The 11,836-nt window shown below is 39.1% G+C and overlaps 1 long non-coding RNA gene across 1 annotated transcript; it reads right to left on the bottom strand.

The window, feature by feature from the left end:
* Window positions 5,937-6,323, bottom strand: LOC109843574. The gene is made up of 3 exons (XR_002247728.1): window positions 6,214-6,323; window positions 6,052-6,133; window positions 5,937-5,964 (listed from the first exon to the last, which is right to left on the bottom strand). It is a non-coding gene; the product is annotated as an uncharacterized LOC109843574 (long non-coding RNA).

Below are 11,836 nucleotides of genomic sequence, written 5' to 3'. Positions count from 1 at the left end.
CAATATGGCGATAAGCCGCTTCAGTCAGGTGAATTCCATCCCAATTTACATACGACGATGGATCCTTGCACGTGCTCGCACCTGGATGACCACATCTTGCAGTCATGTCGAAGTTATATGGCCCTCCCGCTCCACAACAAGTCATCAGAGCCCCCTCGGTAAATCCTACAACAATTCGGAGTAGATCAATGGTCTTTGCATCACATTGCAACAAGTTCAATATTGCGGACAGAACCCTTTGATATTTATCCTAAGTGTGGAGAGACGATCCATGATTGAAATTTCTTTTGACTCTTTTACTCTCAATAGGTCTACTTGTTCAAAAAAATAACTTTCTTTTCTTGCGAGGTTAAAACAGTCAAAAAGAATTCATTCAGGGGGTCTATCTGCAGCGACACAACTATAGAGAGCGTCTATTATCCCAAGTAGGTGATAATACAGGGATCCATCTGCAATTAACCCTGTATAATTAATGTATTAGTTCGACTTACCAAAGTGTTTAGGAGTGTGGACAAACCGAATAGATGAACCATAGTAATCGGCGTAGGTGATCCTGGCCTTTGGGTTCTTCTTCTGAAGTTGCTCGATTGCTTGGTGGAGCAAATTATTGTGGTACCTTGCGAAACCGTTAAAATGCTTCAAGCATTGATTTTGAGGGTCATAGTCCTCTTTGTTCGGACTACTGAACAGAGTCAGATACATCGGGGAGCATCCAATGGGTAAATCTCCGGGTATGATAAGATGGACTGCCCCTAGATCGATCAATCTCTGAAATTGCGCAGATGATAATTGACTGTTGTGATCAATAACAGTTACGGGACATACGGTATTTTGGTAAAACTAATTCAACATCGGCTACGTACTTGAGTAGATGCGATGATTGTTTCGACAACTTTGGGCACATAGGTCTTCACCTGCTCAATGCTCTTGCGACTAAGGAAAGCGTAATTATAGTCATTCCCTCCTATCTCTCCAACAAGGAAGAGGGATTTGTTGAAATAGTCATTGCAATCTGCACATAATGCTCAGCACATTAGACTCGGCATTAACGTATGCAACTTCCGGAGTACTGCAAATTTTATTCTACAACCTTTGGTTGTGCTGCAGAGAGAAGGCTTCAACTGCTCAAACCATCCAATTTGCATGCTCAACGACATGTTCGTCCACAACAAGAGCTCAGCACCAATCTCTCTGAAGAATGAACGGTCCATTGCTGTTGCACCTGAAACTGCAAAGTTCACCCCTCGATGGAAATCCTTTTCTTTTCCTAGGTAAGGAGGTAGCAATGGGAGCCCTAGTGCTTCAGCTGCAACATAATTAAGAATAATTCAATACATGGAAAAAAAAAAATCATAGATCACAGTTCAGTTCATAGAGAATTACCGATGAAGTCCACAACCAATCGACCATCTGAACACCGGCCAGTTGCATGTTTAAAGTAAGTCATGCCATAGGGGAGATTGCTGATTGAAGGGAAGAAAACCGCCCCGGAATTGAGGAAGTTTCCAGTGTCGGCTAAAGAGTCTCCGAAGCTAAATACTGAGGTATATTGTTGCTCAGTAGAGGCAACAAGTTGGATAAAGGAGAAGAAGAGGAAGAGAGTGAGGATTAGGAACTTCATTGGAGAACAAGAGGAAACAACTGGATTGACTACTAACAAGGAATCAAGTCCTTGATATTAGAAGTTCACTGTACTGGCTTGATTAATTCATCTAACTTTTTGTCGGCACAAAGTTTCTATGTTTTAGGTGCAATAAATTCATCAGTTGTAACAGCCAGCGGACTTTTCGTTGATTAGGCAGGAATGAGCGGACTTGGGCAGCTCCATCAACCAAATTGGTTCTATCACAAGTTTCCCACGAAGTACAAAAGATCAAAGAAATTAAATGAGATAATAAAAGGCCTTAGCAAAGTAAGGACAAGTCCAGCATACGCGAAATTAAGTCTTTAATAAAAGAGCTACCAAAGTGGTTTGTAGTGAAATCATGAATGAATTTATGCAGACCCATCCTTTGTGATCAGCGAAGAGTCCTGGACCGTTCAGCTAGGGGAGGGGGCCAGTTTCACGGTTGGATGAGCAAACAAATTTAAGTTTGTTATCAACTAACTAAGAGGGTGTTTGGAGAGGGCATATTTTTAGAAGTTTTTGATGTAGAAGAGGACTTGGAGGAGGCACTAGAGGAAAAAATAAGTGGATCTAGTAGAAATCAAAAATCACTCTGTCAAAAGAAAGCAACATTTGCACTGTCAGTTGGAAACGGGTAAACAAGCAAGGCTCATGTTTTTCCATGAGCAACACTCTCTCGGTGCGTTTCGAGACTGTCTGGAGGGCAAAATTGTCATTTTCATGCTTTATATGATGTTTTAGTGTTTTATTTCAGATGTAATAAGTTGTACGGTCGAGATAAACTCTTGTTTAGGGTTGATAAGTTGATCTAGTATAAATAGTTGCTAGACAATATTCTGTTTTACCATTGAATAATATTTTACAGCCTAGAATTAGGGTTTCTTCCAATATCTGAATCTTGATACAATTCGGTGGTGGTTTTTTTGTATCAATTGTTCTTGTTCTCTTGGTTTGGTCATCTTCCATGTACCTTCGGCATCAGTTTTAAAGCTACATTAGCATCCGGTTGCTTTTTGGTTTTTATAGTAAAAGTTGTTTGGCTAGAATGGTAATTTATTTTGTCAAGTCTAGGCTTATTTGAGTGAGCTTCATTTGAAAAAACTGGAGTATATCAGCTTTTAAAATGGTGCTTATAAGCTAACTTATTTAGTATTTTACCAAGCATATACATATATCAAAAAGTTGAATTAAACACCCTCTAAATCGTTCCTTCTATTTTTTTTTTCAAAAGATTGTTCTTCCTAAATTTGACAATACAAAGACTCTAGTACTACTCAATTCAACTATCCCAGTGAGTTAATGAAACTCAAGTTAGAAGTTGTTTGCGTTGAAAGTTGGTTTATTTGTCGAATCCATTACACGTTTATCGATTACAATGAATTCAAAAGAGTTAGTCTTTTTATAGGACTTCTCGCTTACACAAATAAAACAAAAATTACAACTCTCTTCAAACACACGCAAAGGACGTTTATCACCCGCTGCTTGTGTGAAATCTTTGCATGCGTCGGGGACAAGTTAGTCTGTGGACCGTCGTGGATCAGATCCAGTTGACAGAACAAAAATTCAATGCTCTTGCTTCACAAAGAAAACAATCGCAGAAGTAAATAATCTCGACCAAGCGAGATTACTACTCTTCTCGAGATCAAAACCAAGTTTGATCCGGAGAAAAGGTGAATGAGCCGCAGATCTCTCGAACTCTCTCTCTTTATGCTGAAGAACTTCGCCAAGATTTTCTAGCCTCTCTAAAAATCATGTATCACTCTTTAAAGGGACAACACCTCGCCTAAATTTTAGATCCCCTGTTATAGGACCTAAGGCTTGTATTTATAGGTTTCGGTTGTAGCGTTTTAGGATAGGAATTGATGATTTGACCTTATTCTTAGTTAATAACCGCTTAACCACGTTTAGGGATAGTATCAAAGCAGTTGGGGAGGCTCTGGAACGAAAGAATCCCGAGAAAACTATTGAAAAACGTATTTTCGGCATTTCTGGGCGCGAGCCACCCTATGGTAGCTCGGCCTTGGCTGAGCCACCTGGCCTTGGCCGAGTCGTTTTGATTCTACTCGGTCGCCAAGGGCTTTTCGTTTTGGTCTCGTTTCACCATTTTGCGCATTTCGTCATTTTGTTGACTCGTACACTTTCACTACAACAAAATACATCATTACCGACGAAACAAAAACGTCGGCAAAAGTTTAAAAAACGTCGGGAAAAATCTTTCCCGACGCAAAATGCAGCGTCGCTAACGCGTCACCAAAAGTGCGTCAAGGAAAATATTTGGCGACGCAAACACACTGCGTCGGTAAAAGTCAACACTTTTGGCGACGCTTCATGCGTCGGGAAAAGTACATCTTTTAGCGACGCATAGTATTTTGCGTCGGCAAAAGTATGCATAATTTTTTCATATGCAAAAATGCGTCGGTAAAACTTGTACTTTTGGCGACGCATGCAGCGTCGGCAAAAGCTAATGCGTCGGCAAAAATATAGCTTTTAGCGACGCAAAACTGTTCGTCGCTAAAAATTATACTTTTAACGACGCAAGTTAGCGTCGGCAAAAGTGTAGCTTTTAGCGACGCAGAATGAAGCGTCGCTAAAAACTATATCTTTGGCAACGCAAAATAGCGTCGCTAAAAGTTTTTTTTTGCGACGCAATATAGCGTCGACAAAAGTATTACTTTTAGTGGCGCTTTTTAGCCTACACTGAACCTGAACATCCACAAAAAATTTGCTCTCATTTACATCAACAAAGAAACTAGACATCAAATTATACTCCAAACAAGTTACATATTAAGATAAACAAAGAATTTGCTCCCATTGCAAAATAGTTACATTCATTTCAATTTCCAAGTCAACACTCAAAGGTCTATTTACATATTCCAGTTTGCTTGTAATCCATGAAGGAAAAAAAGAAACACAATGGAAAGAGAGGAAAATGTGAAAGAAAAGAAAGAAGGAAACAACTATTTAAATATTCCAGTTTGCTTGTAACCTCATGACAAGTTTCTCTCTGCTTCCAAGATAATCAAATCCATGTTCCTGCATAACAAGAATAAAGCAGCATCAAAAAATAGCCGTGAATGCGAGTGTAAAAATTTCACAAAAGATCTTTGATGCAAATACCTGTAAATCCTATAGACACGATTTCAAATACACCATTTCAGGATTTCTAATTATATGATGGCCAGTTGGTAATAAAAATTAGTTGCAGATCTAAGTATACAATGATGTAGGTACATTGGCCAATCATTGGTCTATTGTGAAAGTTCAATTGCAGTTTGAGTACCTAAAATACATATACCTTAGTTTCTCTACAATTTGATATCCAGTATTCTCATACCTCTTGCAATCGACGTATTTTCCTTTAGTTAATTTGTAGCTAAATACTACAGTTCTCATCTGAGTCACAAGTGATAGGTTTTTTTGGACACTAATATTTGCCATGAAGCCGTCTTCACAACCTCCCACCATTCAAGTGAAAAGTCCTCTACCTGTCGATATGCTGCTGGGTTGAAAAAAGGGGTCCTCTACCTGTCAATAACTGATTTTGGTGCCTTCTTCCACTTTTCCTAGTCTTTTCAAATATCAGTATCATTGTTTTAAACTAGCAAGTATAAACTCATCATAACATCATATACTTAGTAGAAAAACAAGAGCAATAATCTAGTTCAGCATTCAGTAATTATCAGACATAATAGCAATTTCACTAATTAGTAATTATCACCTTGTCTGCAAAATAAAGAGGGGAGAAGTTTTCTGTTTGGCATGAAACAATTAGGTACCTCTTTATTACCTTTTAATAGGACCACAAGCACTCTGTCAAGGTCTTCTCACAAAATTCCCATACCAGACTATTATCAGATGAAATGCATTTGCCAGCTAGAAAAAGTGCACGTATAGAGTGCTCACAAGCAGAGTGATACTCTTCCGCTGACTCTGTGTCTAAGACCCGACAAACTTGAGTATTTCACATCAAGGGTTTTTGCAATACAATCGATGCTCCAGACTTCATTTAGAGTTAAATCACCAAATAAAAAGTGCATACAATTACACATCAAAATCCAATCAAGTTAACTGATGATCAGGATTATCATTCAGGCTATTTTCAAATATGCGACGTATTTAACCATGCGTCGGGAATAAGCGTTGGGAAAAGTGTAATTTGTTGTAGTGATGTCAGTCAAAGCGGTAAAATCTCGAGATTCACAGGGTCTTTTTCTCATATGAAAATAGCAGATAAAATATAAAACAGAATATTACTTCCTACATGTCTTTTTCTCATATCACTCCAATACATGTCTTATAGTTTGAAGCAGCGTGAGCAAGGCGATACAGATGCTGGCCTATTATGGAAAAAGTGTAGAATGAATTGTACTTGTTTATTATAAGTTTATATAAAAACACACACCTAATATTCTACTTAAGCTTACCAAGATCGCTGAATTCTTCATAGTACTTCATTTGCATGAACTCCATGCCAGCTCTAGTAGTTCGAAGAGAATGTTTCAGTTCCTGTAAGAAAATACATACTTTTTGAAAAGATTAAGTGAAGCTAAATCTAAAGAAATTTGTGCAGGATAGTGAAACTTTACCTGAATATTCCTTTGTTGTTGATCCAAAACTAGGTGCTGCTTCCGAAGCTTATCTTTCGATGCCTCCTCTTCTTTTGAGTTAGCGAAGCTCTCTTTCTTTGATTTGATGAATTTATTCTCTTCTGCCTCAAGCTTCAAAATAAAAGCGAAAACACGGAATCATATAATTGTGCATTATTTGTTATAAGAAATTCACACCACAAAGTATAATAAAGAAGGAATATAGAAAAGCAAAAGAATAACATCAAAGGATAATATACATTCCTCTCACAAGAAACAGGTGCAGAATCAACCGAAACCTTTAGCTTAGTAAAGGATTTATTTTCATCTTTCAGCCCCTTCATAGTCATTTTCACCTATGGAATTTATATTGAAGGTGAGTTTATAGCACAATTATCAAGATAGAGATCAAGGTTCACTAGCAATCTAACATATATCATACAAATTTGGAATCCGATGTAAAATAAGAGATGATATCCGCAATGTGTATCAGTACTCACAATAATATCATCTGACTTTATTCAGCATACTGGTTAATATCCGCAAGCATACAGGTATACTAATTACAGAACCAATCTACTTCGTAATCACACAGCAAATACAAGATGACTGTGGGAAGGGTTACCTTGCTAGCTGTTGATAATCAGAAAATATTGGTTTCTCCCAAGTTAAATGTCCCAAAGTGCTTGCCAGGGCCGCATATTTATTTCCATTTCCAGATATCTTAACATATTTTCTAATTATTTCCTGCATGCATAAGTAATTGCCATTATTGAACAGAAAAATAGGAAATTAGAAACTGGAATTGCAAATAATCTGCACTTGTTGAGTAAGTACCTGACTTTGAGAATTCAACTCATCCACAAGAAGCTCCGATATAAAAATCCTAGGCAAAGGCAAGCTACATTTGTTACTGTACTCAGTCTCAGGAGGAGCAAACCACAAAGCTCTCAGCTTTTTTGCTGGAAAAACCTCAGTTCATCTCGTTGAGTATAACCAAAATCCAAGAAGAATGACGCAATGGAATCAATCCCATGGCCATCTACCTTCAAAATTTAGAAAAAAAAATACATAGTATAACAGTAATAGAATCAAGCGGGGAAAAAAACAAAATTGCATCATTTACCCCAAATGTTCGGAAAGCGAAGTGATCGTAACACACAGGACTGCCATTAGACGAGCTCACAGATTCAAGAACAGATTTTGCAGTCGGATTCCCAGTCAAGTAAACTTTCCCCATGCTCGAGAGCGCCGATCTAAAGAACGATTGAGATTGCGAGCCCTATGATATATTAAAAACAGCAATTTATCTACAGAACGCCTCTAATTTAACGAATTAAAAAGAGAATAGTATAAATACCATCGGAGCTTGATCGGAGCCTGCAGCGGAGGCTAGGGTTAGCGAATTAAAAAGAGAATAGTATAAATACCATCGGAGCTTGATCGGAGCCTGCAGCGGAGGCTAGGGTTAGCGTTCGGGTTCGGAGCAAGATCGGACGGTGGAGGGAGATTCTTGAAGGGAGTCAGAGGTGAGATCGGTGGGGGTTTGATCGGAGGGAGGAGGAGAAGATGGCGGGGATTCTTGAAGCTAATGTTGCTGACCCGACGGAGGCGGCGGTGAAATTCGACGGAGGCGGAGATCTTCGACGATGGCGACGGTGAGCTTCGACGAAGGCAGCGAACTTTAGAGAAGAAGCATGGGTTTGGGGGCGATTTTCTGATGAGAGAGAGCGGGGTTGGGGGTTTTGGCTCTTCGTGAAAATAAAAGGGGGGAATTTTCCCTCCTTGTACGAGTTGGAAAATTTCGGGGGGCGGGGGTTGTCATTTGGCGACGCGGACAAGTGAAGAACCGTCGTAAAAAATATAACTTTTACCGACGTCAAGCAGATACGTTGGGAAATGAATACTTTTAGCGACGTTAGTTTAATACGTCGCGATAAATACATACTATTAGCGACGCTAATCCTAAAACGTCGTTAAAAACTATACTTTTACTTACGAAAATGAAAAAACGTCGGGAAATCCATAACTTTTACCGACGCTAAGTTAAAACGTCGCTAATAATATACATTTTTAGTGACGCTAATTATAAACGTCGGGAAATATATATTTTTTGCCGACGCTAACTAAAAACGTTGGGAAAAACATAATTTTTGCCGACGTTTTTAACCATGCGTTGGGAATAAGCGTCGGGAAAAGTGCAATTTGTTGTAGTGTTTGTTGACTTGCTTCGTGCACTCCTTAGCTCTTTTACGACACCGGATAATCCCGTTTGACTAAGATAATGTCGTTCATCACCTTCTCTTTATTTTGAGCTGTGTACGGGAACCTATAGGCAATTTTGACGCCTACAGATACCCCCTCTAAAGTGTTTCAGTCTTATTTTTTTTATAGAGGAGCTTGGAATACTTTGAATATGATACGCCCAACCTTCAATTCGTTGACTTCTTTAGCTTTCAGTTTATTCGGTATTTTGTCGAATAGCTAAATTTCTTTTGGTGCTGCATTTATCGTCTGACCGTTGTCGAAATATTAAACTGAGACTGGCGTGTTGATATGTGAATTAGCTCATGTCATTGAATCAACGTTAGAGTTCATATGTGAATTGCGATTGAGCTCCCCGAGGTTAATTCGGAAATGAGAATGATCCTGAGCCTTATTTTGGCGAAGTTATCGACGTGTTGACTGGCGTTGATTTGCATTGAACAGTGTTTGATTCGTGTTGACCGACGTTGACTTTCATCATCACGTATCGACCGGTGTTGACTCTCATCGTCACGCGTTGACCGACATCGACTATCATCGTCACGCGTCGATCGGCATCAACTCTCATAGTCACACGTTGACTAGCGTTTGACCTTTGTTGTAATGCGTTGACTGACGTTCAACCCTTGTCATAACGCGTTGACCGGTATCGACTCTCATCGTTACGCGTTGACAGGCGTCGAATCTCATAGTCACACGTTGACCGACATTTAACCTTTGTCGTAACGCGTTGACTGACATTCGACCGTTGTCGTAACGTATTGACTGGCATGAACACAGTTTATACTCATATATCAACTGGAGTCTGTTAGACCCTAGAGGGGGGGGGGGGGGATTAGGGTCTTATGCTAATCTAATCCGATTATATGCCAATTAAAACTTATTAACAAGTTATCCTAGCAAGTATAAAATACAACAATGAATGTGAGCTAGGATAAGCAATATGAACAACAAGATATATCCTAACAAAGAGATATATGCAATGTATGTGCAAGGATATATAAACTCAAGGGTAAACAATCTAAACTAGATAGTGGGCAATATAATCAACAAGAAATAAACAAAGGCGATATAAGATATGAACATAAAAGAGTGCGCCAATGCAATCACAAACAAACAATATGATTACGGAGTTCGGTCCCCACGACCTACATCTCCGCTCCTCACCCGAGGAGATCTCCACTATCTCAACCGGGTTTTCTACGTTCACCCGAACAACGTTTACACCTCGTAATACAATCACTATGCAATCACACCTCACACACTAAGTGTTGGTCCTAGCCCGTGTCCTCCTCCTCAAGTGCTCGGTTACAACCTCTCCCTAGGCACGTCAACCGACGCCACTCCTCTTGGATTCGACCCCGTCTCTCACCACACACTTCTCTCGGTGTACAAGTGTATTACAAGTGAATCCTCACAATTAGGCTCAATACAAAGTGTTTGTTCTCTACAATGAATGAGAACGAATTATAAGCTCACTCTCTAAGTTACACAATCCCACAACCCAATTATACTATGAATGTAAATACAATAAGCTCAATGGTTGTGTGTATACAAAGAGATAAATAAAATCAATTGAACTAAACTCAATATAAATCTAGCTTATGAAAATTATAATCAAAATAATAAATTGCTAGATGAGTTTAGAAACACTTCTCTAAAGATGACAAGAGTGTGGGAGAAGAGTGAATGCTCAAACACCAAAGGATGATCTCCACTTGCTCTTGTGAAATTTGCTTCACAAACAAAACTCTTAAACACTCTTTTAAACAAATACAAAACACCCTTAAACTTGTTAAAACAATTCTCTTGGTTTTGTTGAAGGAGAACAGCAATAGGGTATTTATACCCACTCAAAAACTCAGCCAAAACCCCTAACAAAAGACAAAAACAGCCCTAGCAAACAGCTCAGAAAAATAGCCATTGGGAGCCAACGGATACATTGGCGGTCGACCAGAAATTCTGTCGGTCGACCGACGGAGAACAAAAACACGAAGGACTGTTCTGGACCATCATCGGTCGACCGGTGCGGTCGACCGATGGAGCTTTCGGTCGAATAGACTTAGTAAAATATGTATAAACTGATATTCAAGTCTACAAACTAAGAATATAATATTTTCACAAAATTGCATATTCTATGCAATGTTTTCAAAAACACAATAGTAAATATGAAATATGTGATTTCATATTATAAACATAAAAACTCAAAAACTATGTATGTATATATATAACTATATATATGCATAGAAACCAAAACTTATGTATATATATAACTATATATATACGAAGAAACCAATAAGTGTGTGTGTATAGATATTGAGCTTAGAGTATATAACACACATAATATAAAATCTAAAACTACATTACCCAAGCAATCTTGATCTTCAATTAAGCTTGACTTGGTACACTTACGGATGAAGCTTGAACTTGATCTTTAACTTTAATTGTACGTTACTTCACTCCACAATTCCGCCAACCTCCTCTTGATATGATCGTGTAGGCTCAATCCATCCAACCTCCAACAACGTTGTTTGTCTACAATATATAAGAATGTACAAACACTAGACAAACAACATTAGTAGTAAATTGTTTGTTAAACATCATCAAAACAAAGAGGCCAACAGAGTCTACACAGTTTAAGCTCAACCGGTGTTGGAGCGGGGAGGACCAGTTTATACTCGTATACTCTTGCGAGTTTCAGGAATCAGTTTAACCTCATGTATCTGTCAGAGGTTCAAGGAGATACAGTTTAGACTCGTATACTCATTGGAGTGTGAATACGCACCTCGAATACGTCAAAAACAAGCGAAATGGGTAAAAATGCATACGAAAACACCCCTAAGACCCCCACACGTGCGAGTCAGCCACGTGTGGCCCGCATGTGTGCGAGCTAGTCCTTTGTGGCTCATACGTGTGCAGTCAGCCGTGTCGTGGCTCGTATCGTGTACGAGCCAGTTTGTGGGCTCGTACGTGTGCAAGCCAGCTGAGGATGGTTTGGGTTCGGTTCATGGGATTGTTTGGGTTCGGTTCATGGTTCTTTAAAATCCCCAAAATCTCGATTTCTTCATCCTCTTCTCTTCTTTCTTCTTCTCCAAATCCCCTTGAGATCAGAATTCCTCTCTTTCCAAGCTCACTCAGAGGTCAATGAGTTGATCAAGAAATCCAGTTCATGCTCCTATACAAATGCTGGTACTGAGAGTAATTTTCCTGCATGAACTAAGTTCCAAGCATTCCAATGGCAGGCAGTGAAGCCAATTCAGCAGATGACTCTCTTAGCCAGTTACCTCGTGATCTGTTTAAGAAAGGCATAGTGCCGTATCAGTCTACTAATGCTCTACCAATAGAAGTGCTTTATCTA

Source organism: Asparagus officinalis, chromosome 1 (genome assembly GCF_001876935.1).
Source record: "Asparagus officinalis chromosome 1, Aspof.V1, whole genome shotgun sequence".
Taxonomy (NCBI): Eukaryota; Viridiplantae; Streptophyta; class Magnoliopsida; order Asparagales; family Asparagaceae; genus Asparagus; species Asparagus officinalis.
Note: the sequence above shows the minus strand (reverse complement) of the source record. Positions and strands in the feature narration are given on the sequence as shown.